Genomic DNA, 13,498 nt, shown 5'->3' with positions numbered 1-13,498 from the left:
TTGTTTGTTTTTTTGAAACTGTTTATTTGTGTATAAAGAAAATGTTTAGACCATGAGAAAAATCACCTACAATTTTTCGTGCATGGGAGCAAGAGAACCCAAGTAGACTGTAACTGTATTCTCATATATTTCAGGCACTTATGATATGTCGTCTACTTTTAACATATCTACGTCATACGTTATTGGTATATACTATATACCAATAACTATACATACACAAGATGTATGACGCAGATATCTTAAAATTGTATGACATATAACAAGTGCCTGAAACAAATGGGAAGCGTTAAAAAGCCCTATAGAAGATGCCGTTGTATCACCTAGTATTTTTTCCGACAGGGTGGTAGAGTGATAATTTTTTTTACGTTTCACTTTTTACATTTAAAAAACAAAGAAATATAACGTTTTGCTTGTTTTACCAAAATCAGATTTTCTGCTCTTTGACTATAATATACAGATTACACATTGTTATTTTATGATTTAATACTTGTATCAAAAAATTTGTGTCGGTGAAACAACCAATATCGCTATACGTCCCTGGACATCGGTTACTCGAATTTCATAACATACAAATATTATCTGTTTGAATTTGCTGACGGACGAAATATTGGACTCGACTTTTTATCGTTGGCGTTGGCGACCAATTTGTGGCATCCTTTCCCAAGTTAACATGCTTCTTTTCTAACTTGACTGCATCGTACTGAAGGTGACCAATAGTCAGAAATACGTATATACGGTTTCCCTTTATCGATATACCTATTTTGTTTTTTGTTTTCCTGTTTTGCTAGACATGCCATTACATTTTACTTTTATTATTCACTCGCATTAACCTTTTCTATTTGTTTTAAATGTTTATATATATATATATATATATATATATATATATATATATATATATGGAATTGTTGTGTAAATAATTTATTTGAAAGAATTGATGAGAATGAGAATGTACATATCGCAAATTTTTTCCTTTGAATATCTGGTGCTTTACGCCATGGTTTTATTCTACGATTCTTCTTTCTAAATATATTAATTTAGAAGGTTATTAAAAAGCGTATTAAAAGTATTAAAATATTAGTAATATGACTTGCTACATAATTTCTTATTTTATTGAGTCAGGCACAACCTTTAACACGTCTTTAAAAAATTCATTCCGTGCCCCTATATTCAGATTTCTTGTTGTTTTGTTACGTCCAGATATCGCTCCCGTGTATATCAGTATCGGTAAAGCAATTCTTTTATTAAAATTAAATGTGTATCTTTTTTTATTTTAATAACTACCTTTAACGGGAATTATTCACAGTTTCAGTTCAGAATACGCTCATTTTGATGTTACAAAAAAAAAACAAATTTGAATGAGAACAATATTGTTTTGTTTTATTGACAACTCCGCATATATACCGTATTAGATATTGGATTTGTATAAGTTTTTTCGATATTGTTAGTGGAATGATATCTGAAATCACATTCTACTTAACATATTTGTTCTATTGGACGATTCTGAAAGAGAACTTTTGATCTCACCGGAGTTCATCCAACTGAAACGATTGTTTTTGTTGTTTCATTTAACAACTTCATAATTTTTCTACACTCTTTAAGATGTAGTATATTAACACAAACTCGTCCTCGACTGACACATGCTACTTACGGCTTAGTAGCGAACATTTTATTGATGCACTGGTTATAATGCTTAAATCAACTATAACCCCTTAATATTAAACACCTGAGTATGACTTGCCGATTTTTGCGTCTATAATATAAATGACTTGTACAACTCGACTGGTAAAATCGTCAGTACTTCCATTAATTTTAATCAGGTAACTCATGACTATTCGTAATCCAGACCTCCAATTTTTTATACCCAATAACCCTTTTTTCTAAGATTACTAGCTGAAAAATGTAACAGATATTAATGAAAAACGTCAATATAAATGTACGTTTAGGATATGAGTGCATCGATGTATTAAATGTTATTTAAAGTATAGGTTGAGTAATGATATATTGTGTTAATGAATGTCGTATATATATATATATATATATATATATATATATATATATATATATATATATATATATATATATATATATCTACATAGTCAAAACTACGTATCTGCATATACAATAAACAAAATACTTACAAGGTTGAACTAAAAAGAAAAAACAATTTTTGTTAACTTACCAAATAAAAATTAGTTTGGTAAGTAAAAATCACTGCTTACATCTTCAAAATATTTAATACAAAAATGTTTTAATCTAATAAATGTTTCTCCGAAAATTTTTATAATTTTGAAAACATTTTTTTTTTAATATATAAATAATTGAATTTATAAATAAGTTCAAATAACAACCAATTACAAATAGCCTCAATGTCATAAATTTATGACATTGAGGCTATTTGTAATTGGTTGCTATTTGAACTTATTTATAAATTCAATTATTTATATATTAAAAAAAAAAAAAAAATGTTTTCAAAATTATAAAAATTTTCGGAGAAACATTTATTAGATTAAAACATTTTTGTATTAAATATTTTGAAGATGTAAGCAGTGATTTTTACTTACCAAACTAATTTTTATTTGGTAAGTTAACAAAAATTGTTTTTTCTTTTTAGTTCAACCTTGTAAGTATTTTGTCTTTTTTAGCTCTTGATAATAATTGTAAACACAATTGAAAGCTCGAGAATAAAAAAATAGTTAACCAATATCCCTATTATTGACTCCAACCCATCCAAAACAGTTATATATTTGTTCCATACGAGTCACAAGTACTTCTTTTTTCTTATTCTTGTATATATATATATATATATATATATATATATATATATATATATATATATATATATATGTGTATATATATGTATACATATATATATATATATATATATATATATATATATATATATATATATATATATATATATGTATATATATTGTTTTGATTCTACTTATTTTCTTAATGTAATTATGCAAAATTATAATTATATTTATTTTTAATTTTCTTAATAGATCAAAACTCTTTCTTCTTGGGCTAGCTCAAATTAATAAGCAATCTCAGGGTTTTACGTCATTCAAACCACAGAAATACAAAACCAATACTCAGAGGAAGCTCATGGATAAATAAAATTTAAAAATAAATTATAACCGTATAATAAAAAATATTGTGTTTATACCAAAAACATAAATGCAAATTTTTAATATAATAGAATAAATTGTTTAAACAAATACTCTCTGAAACGAGTATTTAATTTAATGTACAATTTAAAAAAAAATACCGCAAGTTATTTAAAGATAGCAAATTACCCAGTATAGATACAAAATGAATTATTACTGGTTCTAAGAAATACTCTTACAACACATTACGAAATTGTTTATGTCAAATTTCACTATACTCTTTGAAGACGTCGATAAACATTAAGAGAAGGAAATATCGTTAGAAATATAGGTGAACACCTTGAAACAATTTCTATATATGATTTCAGGATACAATTAATTGAGTCCTTACAAACTGTTGTCACTGATCACTGAATTTAATCTTTGACTTTTTAAAAAAAATTCACTTTCTATTTTTTAACTTTTACAGATGCCAAAAAAGCTTTTGCTTAACGTAGACCGGCACTTTTTATTTTTTTCTAAGTCACCAACTGCTCCTATCTCCTATCTCTAACACACTGCTGTTATTTCCATTTCCAAAATTTCTCCTCTGATGCAGCCTCCTTCTATCAATGAACATTGCTTGTATGCTATCTCGAACACACTGCTGTTTTTTCCATTTCCAAATTTTCTCCTCTGATGCAGCCCCCTTTTATCAATGAACATTGCTTCCTTTTTATTGGTCAACACAAACATCCTTTGAAAGTCTTTGAATTTCCCGTCGTAATCATTTTACCTGTGCTTTACATCAATCATTTCTTTGTTATACTTAAGTGACCCGCATAAGTTTAAGTGAAAGCCAAAGAATTGAACGGGGTTTTTCAAAATCCATTAATGCAGTGATTAAAGACAATAGAAGGGATTATAGAAAGAGGTTTTTGTTAGTTTTTAAGATTTATAGAAAAATATTATTTGTAAATAAGTTTTAGGAAATTTATAATTATAGGTAAAAATTTGTTTGTTATCGAAATGAAGAAATGGGGGAATTGTGACGAGTTGTGATTGGCGGAGATTGAAAAAGGTGGGATAAGTGTGTGGGAGAAAGTTTAGCGAGATTGAGGAGAGAGAAAAGATATAGTCAGTTGGTTTCCAAGTCTTTGAGAAGAACATTTTTTGTTCTCTGGCGATTCCGAAGAAGTAGCAAGCAGTAGTGTTGAATGTTAGTGAGTTTTTGTGGAATTAGTGTATCTGACAGAAGCTATAGCAGCCAAATATTGTAAGTCATATTTTTCTACTTATATTCCAAGAGTCACTGTTCAGGCCAACGAGAGATTCAGTTTATCGTAAAGAGAAGATATTCCAAGAGTCATTTTATCACTCGGGCCAACGAGAGATTCAGTTTATCGAGAGGAGAAAGGCTATCATAATTTGAATGATTTGTGCTTTTGAAGGAGATCATTAAGGACGATATACTTGCAACAATCTGTTGTAAGATTGCTGATTACATAGGGAGCAGTTGAGAGGAGATAATACAGTCAACAAGGAACAAGGATTTGGACCACTCATCATCAGAGAGAGATATTTTTGTTTTCTGCAGTTTTTTCTTTTATTGATAACACAATTTTTACACGTAATTTAGAAAGGATATAAATATTTGGATTAGGAGAGTTAGAATAGTTTGGGATTTTGAGATTTCAATTAATATTGTTTGTACCATTAATTTTTGATTGTTCACGTACGGAGAACAAAATTTTGAGAATCCTTATATGAGATTTGTTTATTGAAAACTTTTGAGTGTGAATTATTTCATTATTTTTATTTCAATATATAGTGTTAGATCATATGTGTTTTTTATTATTCCGGTATTCTCTGGACCTTACCTTTCACATGTAATAGCATAGATATTGAAGCACGAATTTAACCCTGAGATAAAAGAATTAAAATTTTGATAGAGTCATAATCATATCATTTAAATAATTTTAATTAATCAAAAAAAATTAATTAGCTAATTATAGCTTGGCGCACCAAGACTTTAAATATCACAATAACTGGCTTCCAAAACGTGGGGCTTGAAAATATCGCAGCTTTACATTTGAAGGAAGGGAAAGAGATCTGGAATAAGTACAGGTGATCCAGAGATAAAAACATATAACATTGAGGGAATTTGAATTTGAAAGTATTTGACAATTTTTCCAGGAATATAAATTTGATTTATTGATTGATCGTAGTTAGTGGATATTTACTGCTATTGAATTATTTGATTTTAATTTCTTTACCAATCGTACATTTGATATTTATTTTGAATTATTTGAATTTTACTGATTGCATATTCGATATTTGTCGTGAAAATTTAATACATTTGGGAGAAATATTGTCGTGTTCTGAAACATATAGAGTGTTGTAAAATTTCACATTTGGCGGGGACAAAAACAATAACAAAAAGTAACAACATGTCTGTCACAAGGAGACAAAGTAAAATGCAGGAAAGGAAGGAGGATAACAGAGAAGATGAAACAATTTTGGAAGAAGTATCGGATAATGAAGAAAATGTGACAATAGTTGAGGAGAGAAAAGAACTATCAGGAATAGATAAAATATTACAACTAATGCAACTCCAGTCACAAAAAATGGATAAAAATCAACTGGAAACAAAACAAACAATTGATAGAAATCAACAAGAAACAAAACAGACAATGGAAGAAAACCAACGGGAAACAAGGCTAGCAATAGAACAAAAATTAGAAGAAAATGATAGAAAAATGGAAAAGCGTTTTGACAAATATGAAAATGAGGTAAAAGTCTGTTTAGAAAAAGTCAGAGAAGAAACAGAGAGGAAACTAGAGATGCAGAGAGAAGAAATAGAAACTAAAATGAAAGATATGAAGACTGTACAGAAAAAGAATTAGAACAGTTAGAAGAAAAATTTGAAATGGCGCTACAAGAAGACAGGAAGGAAATAGAAAGAAGATTAAAGCAAAATGAAAAACAAATGGCAGAAATTGAACTAAGAGGGGTAGAGAGAAAAGAAGTTATCATCCATGGAACAAGCGAGTCGAAAATACAATTTGGCGGGGATATTCGGAAAACACACCCAGTACCGTTTGTTAAAAATTTGAAAACCAAATTACAACATATTAGATATTTTGACGATTGCAAAGAAACAATTAGAAACCATTTGAAAGAAGGAGCAGCGTTATGGTATGAAAGCAAGGAAGATGAGTTTGAAAATTGGACAGATTTTGAAAATAAATTTCTCAACTATTTCTGGGGGAAAAATAAACAGAGAGAAATCAACCAAGAGCTACAGAATGGAAAATATCACGAAAAAATGGGAATATCTGAAGAAAGATATGCTTTGCAGATATATAACAATTCAAAATATCTAGAATACAAATATTCTACCGAACAGCTGGTAGAAATGATCAGCAGACATTTTGAGGAAACGTTGGAAGACCACGTGATTTTGAGAAATTATCAAGATATTGATAGTTTGTGCCAATTCCTTCAATTAAAAGAAGCAAAAAGAAAAGAAATGAGAAATAGAAGACAACATGACCAATATAATGGACCGGAAAGAAGGTATTCATCAAATTATGACCAGAGAAACCGACATCCCAGATCAACAAACGAATATAGGCCGAGAAATTACAATAATTACAATAGACAACAAAATTACGATAACCGGAATGATACACAAAATAGAACAAATGAAAATCACAACAGGAATAGAGATGCACAAAATCCTCCGAATAGGAATACGAACGAACAAAGGGACGATAGAAATAATCAGAGATTCCAACGACAAAACAGAAGAGAGATGAATCATGTGGCAATAGAAAAGGAGGAAGAAGAAGTATTCAATGAATCCAGACAGGATTTTCAATAAGGCATCCACTAAACAAAAGTAAAAAACTCTCCGGTATATTTTGTCACCCGAGAGAGTTTATACAGTTGGCGGGAAACGAAAAACAAAATTCTAATTCCAGTCTAATTTTTTTAGATGCATTTATAAAACATAAAGCGATTAAAATTCTGATTGATTCTGGATCGAAAATTTCGTTAATCAATAAAAAACTAGTAAAAGAATTAAATATGGACAGATTTGTGTATAAGATTCCGAGGGTTGCTTTAGTGGGTGCAAATAATAAAAAATTGACGACAGTAAACGAAGGTTTAGGAGTACGGATCAGAGTGGGAGACAAATTCTATATTATGCAATGTGTGGTAATCGAAGATCTAAATCATGATATGATAGCGGGAATCGATGAATTGAGTGAAAAACATATCACCATCAATTTTTCGGAAAATCAACTGGAAATCAGAGCAGAACCAGACAACATAGAAGAAGAAAAGGAAAGAGATAGGAGAAAATTTTCTGAAAGGATAAATGGACAAGAAAAACATAAAGAAATCAATATGACGGTAGAGGATAAATCGAAAGCTCAAGAAAAAAATCAATCCGAAGAGGAAAAGAGAATAAAAAAAAAAAAGAAGAGTTCGAAAAGAAAGCAGGAAAAGAAGGAAGTTATAAGCAGAAAAATGGAAGGAGCCGAAACATGGTGCTCGGAATACCAGATAGAAATTAAAGATAAAGAAAAAATAGAAGAAGAAATAACGGAAGAGGACAGAGAATTTTGTGAAGAAGTAATACGGACAGTGAACACATGTGAACAAACTGAGGATGAAAGAAAAATAATATGTGGAGAAAACATGGAGAAGGAAATAGAGAAGATTTTAGAAAATTATGGAGATCTCATTAATGAAGAAAGCCGAGTGGCTAAAAATTATGAACATTCTTTTAAAGTTAAAAACTTAGAAAATTTTAAATCGAAAACATATCCAATCCCGTATAAATACAGGCAAAGCGTCGGACAGGAAATTGAAAATATGATCAAAGACAAGGTGATCGAAAGATGTGACTCTCCATATATCAACCCGATAGTATGCGTAAAAAAATCAAATGGTGATTTGCGATTATGTTTAGATGCAAGAAACATTAATTCGCACACAATCGCGCAATACGAAGCGCCTTTGAACATAGAAGCTATTTTTGGACGAATCACAGGATCACACATTTTCTCCAAAATCGATTTGAAACACAGTTTTTGGTTAATACCTTTGGCAGAAAAGTGTCGAAATTATACCGCTTTTTCTATCGACGGAGTGGTGTACCGATTTAGGGTAGTACCATTTGGACTACAAAGTGCATGCGCTGCTTTGGTTCGCGCATTACACACAATTTTAAATAGGCATGGAGAATTTGTTGTACATTACATAGATGATTTATTAATTTTCTCACCGGATATAACAAGCCATCTACGACATATTCATACTGTTCTCGAAGAACTTGATCAAGCCGGATTAAAATTAAATATTCAAAAGTGTCAGTTTTTCCAAAAAGAGGTATTGTATTTAGGATTCAAATTAGACACAAAAGGGATTAGTCTTGCAGAAGATAGAGTCGAAGTCATAAACAACTACCCTAGGCCAACCAATTTAAAAACTTTACGGGGATTTTTAGGAATGGTAAACTATTTCAAAAAGCTGATACCAGACCTCAGTACAAAAGAAATACCGCTAATAGCATTACTTAAGAAAAATGTCAGATGGAAATGGGGAACGGAACAAGAAATCGCTTTCAAAAATTTAAAAGGAGCTTTTTCCACAGCTGTAAGAGTGCACCACCCAAGATATGAGCAACCTTTCATTCTCAGGACCGATGCTTCCATAAAAAAATTTGCAGGGGTGTTATCACAGATACAAGACGATATAGAGGTGCCAATATGTTTTGTTTCCCGTGTAACCAAAACGTATGAGAGAAAATACAGCGTTACTGAATTAGAGTTTGCCAGTGTGTTATTTTGTGTAAACAAATTACGTTTTTACCTACTTGGGGCAAGATTCACCATTGAAACGGACCACGCAGCGTTGATACACATAATGAAAAATAGGTTGGTAAATAATAGAATTCATAGGGGCATTCTTTTACTCCAAGAATATGATTTTGAATTTAAATATATCAAAGGAACGGACAATATTTTGGCTGATGCGTTGACGAGAGATGAACAATTCCGCAAAGAGGATCACAAAACTCTCCACGTAGGCATGAACATAATGAGAGAAGAAGCAGGCTTATTTTCGTTGGCCAAAATCAGGGAAAATCAGGAAGAATTGAATGAAAGAGAAAAGCAAAGGGCTGAACAAGAAAATAACCTATATTTTAAGAGGGTCGATGGTAAAGAACTCTATGTAATCACGGAGCAAATGGCAAAAGAAGTTTTTTTAAAGTTACACTGTGACAACGGACATATTGGAAGTAGAAAGGTGTGGCTTATGTTCAGGGAGAACTACATTTGTCGACAGGACTATACAATAGCCAAGGAGGTGACTCGAAATTGTGTGACATGCCAAAAGTGTAAAAGTAGGAACTTTAAAAATGAAAACGTCACAAAAAACGTCGTAGCTCGGAAGAAACTGGATATTGTTGCTATTGATATGTTGAGCGATTTGATACCAACAACTCAAAGGAATAAACACATATTAGTTATGGTGGATCTTTTCTCAAAATATGTTAAATTGTACGCATGCAGAACCACAAAAGGAATTGAAATACTTAGGAAGATAGACAATTTTATAGAAACGGTGGGAAGACCAGACAATATTTTATTGGACAATGCGACATATTTTAGGAACGAACGTTTTAAAAGGGAATTAAGAGAGAGAGGCATCGATACAAAATTTATAAGCATCCGTCATCCACAGAGCAACCCATCGGAGCGTTTTATACAAGAAGTCACAAAATTTCTACGAATTGCCGCGGAAGAACATCATCGACATTGGGACAGAAAAGTGTTTGAGATCGAGACCTATTTGAATTGTGCTCCAAATACGGTTACCAAAGAGACGCCTTTATATATAATGAAAGGAACAATGCCTACAAGACCGTGGGAAGACACCGCCCCCAAACAATACGAAGAAGTGATCGAATTGGTTCAAAGAAGATTGAGACGAAGTGGAGAGAAATATCTCCAAAGACAAGAGAGAACCCGAAGAAGAAGGCCGATCAAATTCCAGAAAGGAGATAAAGTCTTAGTGAAGGCACTGAGGGTGTCGAATTTACAAAATGGTATTTGTGCTAAATTGATGCCGATATTTGAAGGTCCATATAGGGTCAATACGGAAAATGGGGTAAATAGTTATGAATTAGCGCACATAGAGACAGGAAATATACGGGGTATTTTTAACATTCACGACATCTATCAATATCATGAATAGATTTAATAACATAGTGAAATAATTTGATCCTAGAAAACTTTTGTCATTTTTAAAATTTAACAAAGAGTTTTCGGCAGATCAAATGGCGGGGATTTGTTATGATATGTAAAATCGAGAAAAATATTGGTTTGTTTAAAAATATTTCAAAGTTCAAAAACATTAAAATAATTCAGATAAGTAGGATAATATCCAACAAACATTTCGGAGAAGGAAAGTTATTAAATCCTTGAATTACCTGTACCAAACAAAATGTAAGCTTTACATCAATCATTTCTTTGTTATACTTAAGTGACCCGCATAAGTTTAAGTGAAAGCCAAAGAATTGAACGGGGTTTTTCAAAATCCATTAATGCAGTGATTAAAGACAATAGAAGGGATTATAGAAAGAGGTTTTTGTTAGTTTTTAAGATTTATAGAAAAATATTATTTGTAAATAAGTTTTAGGAAATTTATAATTATAGGTAAAAATTTGTTTGTTATCGAAATGAAGAAATGGGGGAATTGTGACGAGTTGTGATTGGCGGAGATTGAAAAAGGTGGGATAAGTGTGTGGGAGAAAGTTTAGCGAGATTGAGGAGAGAGAAAAGATATAGTCAGTTGGTTTCCAAGTCTTTGAGAAGAACATTTTTTGTTCTCTGGCGATTCCGAAGAAGTAGCAAGCAGTAGTGTTGAATGTTAGTGAGTTTTTGTGGAATTAGTGTATCTGACAGAAGCTATAGCAGCCAAATATTGTAAGTCATATTTTTCTACTTATATTCCAAGAGTCACTGTTCAGGCCAACGAGAGATTCAGTTTATCGTAAAGAGAAGATATTCCAAGAGTCATTTTATCACTCGGGCCAACGAGAGATTCAGTTTATCGAGAGGAGAAAGGCTATCATAATTTGAATGATTTGTGCTTTTGAAGGAGATCATTAAGGACGATATACTTGCAACAATCTGTTGTAAGATTGCTGATTACATAGGGAGCAGTTGAGAGGAGATAATACAGTCAACAAGGAACAAGGATTTGGACCACTCATCATCAGAGAGAGATATTTTTGTTTTCTGCAGTTTTTTCTTTTATTGATAACACAATTTTTACACGTAATTTAGAAAGGATATAAATATTTGGATTAGGAGAGTTAGAATAGTTTGGGATTTTGAGATTTCAATTAATATTGTTTGTACCATTAATTTTTGATTGTTCACGTACGGAGAACAAAATTTTGAGAATCCTTATATGAGATTTGTTTATTGAAAACTTTTGAGTGTGAATTATTTCATTATTTTTATTTCAATATATAGTGTTAGATCATATGTGTTTTTTATTATTCCGGTATTCTCTGGACCTTACCTTTCACATGTAATAGCATAGATATTGAAGCACGAATTTAACCCTGAGATAAAAGAATTAAAAATTGTGATAGAGTCATAATCATATCATTTAAATAATTTTAATTAATCAAAAAAATTAATTAGCTAATTATAGCTTGGCGCACCAAGACTTTAAATATCACAATAATATATATATATATATATATATATATATATATATATATATATATATATATATATATATATATATATATATATATATATATATATATATATATGTTCGGATAAATTTCCGCAGTCAGATGAATGAAAATTACTTAGTTCTCGGGAAGAACCGCGTTGAGAATTTATTATACATTTGACATTTACATATATATATTTACATACATTTATTATACAATAAACCTTGACATTGTTTCTTTGTTCACCAACATTCCCTTCGATGAAACCATTTCCATCTTGGACTCTAAACATTAAATCCCCCAAGACACACTATCTCTTATAAAACACTGCATGTCTAATACATACTTTTCATTCCAAAATCATTTCTATCGTCAAATCAAAGGTGCCCCAATGGGATCTCCCCTCTCTCCCGTAATAGCTGATATTTTCATGGAACATTTCGAAACAGCAGCCCTGTTCTCATCAAATCTCAAACCCACCTGCTGGTTACGGTATGTTGATGACACTTTTGTCATTTGGCCTCATGGTAAAGACACGTTAGATCTCTTCCTCGCCCACCTGAATGGAATACATCCTAGTATTCAATTCACGATGAAAGTTGAGTCTAAAGCGTCTTTGCCATTCCTTGATGTTCTTATTCAGAAAAACTTACATCACAGTTTTTCCTATTCCGTGTACCGGAAACCCACTTATACAAACCGATATCTTAATGCCCAGTCACATCATCACCCCGCCCAACTCAATTCAGTTGTCAACACTCTCATTTCTCGTTCCATAAGACTTAGCGACAGCAATCATAGGTCATCCGAAATTAATTCAATAAGGCAAACACTCTTACAAAACGGCTACCACAAAACCCAAATCAATAAGAGCATTCAAAAACATCTAAACTCCATTCCATCCAAAAAAGAAACCTTGCCGCCGGATCAACCCAAAATCTTTCTACCTTTTATTAAAGGTGTCACTGATAAGATCAGTAGAACTCTTCTTCCTGTAAATATCAAAACCATCTTCACTACTCACTCCAAGTTGTCCAATCTCGTCAGATCCGTAAAAGACCAAATCCCTAATGAAGACCATGGTGTCTACGAGATACCCTGTTCCAGTTGCCCACGTACATACATCGGATAGACAAACCGACGAATCCATAACCGTATTTACGAACATTCTATATCTGTCAAACATTCCGATACTACTTCAGCCCTAGCCCAATATCATATTCAAACAGGCCACAAAATAGATTTTGAAAAAGCAAAAACCATCGCCCCCATCCTCTCCTTAAAATTGAGAATCATTCGTGAAGCTATCGAAATCGAAAAACAGCCTAACAGCTTGAACACGCGCGATGACGCGAAACGATTGCCGGCAACATGGCGACCTCCCGCCCACACCGCTCAGGCCACGTCAATTCAGACCACGTCAGCGCATACTGTTCCCGCGCATACAGCGAGTATAAAAGCAGCCACACAGGGTAAGACCGGTTGTCACTCGACACTGAGAAGTAATTTTCATATATATATATATATATATATATATATATATATATATATATATATATATATATATCGTATACCTACGTGTTAATTACAAATATATTTTAAACAAATTAATTGTTATAAAAATAGTAAAATTAAG

Source organism: Diabrotica undecimpunctata, chromosome 3, assembly GCF_040954645.1.
Source record: "Diabrotica undecimpunctata isolate CICGRU chromosome 3, icDiaUnde3, whole genome shotgun sequence".
NCBI lineage: Eukaryota > Metazoa > Arthropoda > Insecta > Coleoptera > Chrysomelidae > Diabrotica > Diabrotica undecimpunctata.
Note: the sequence above shows the minus strand (reverse complement) of the source record.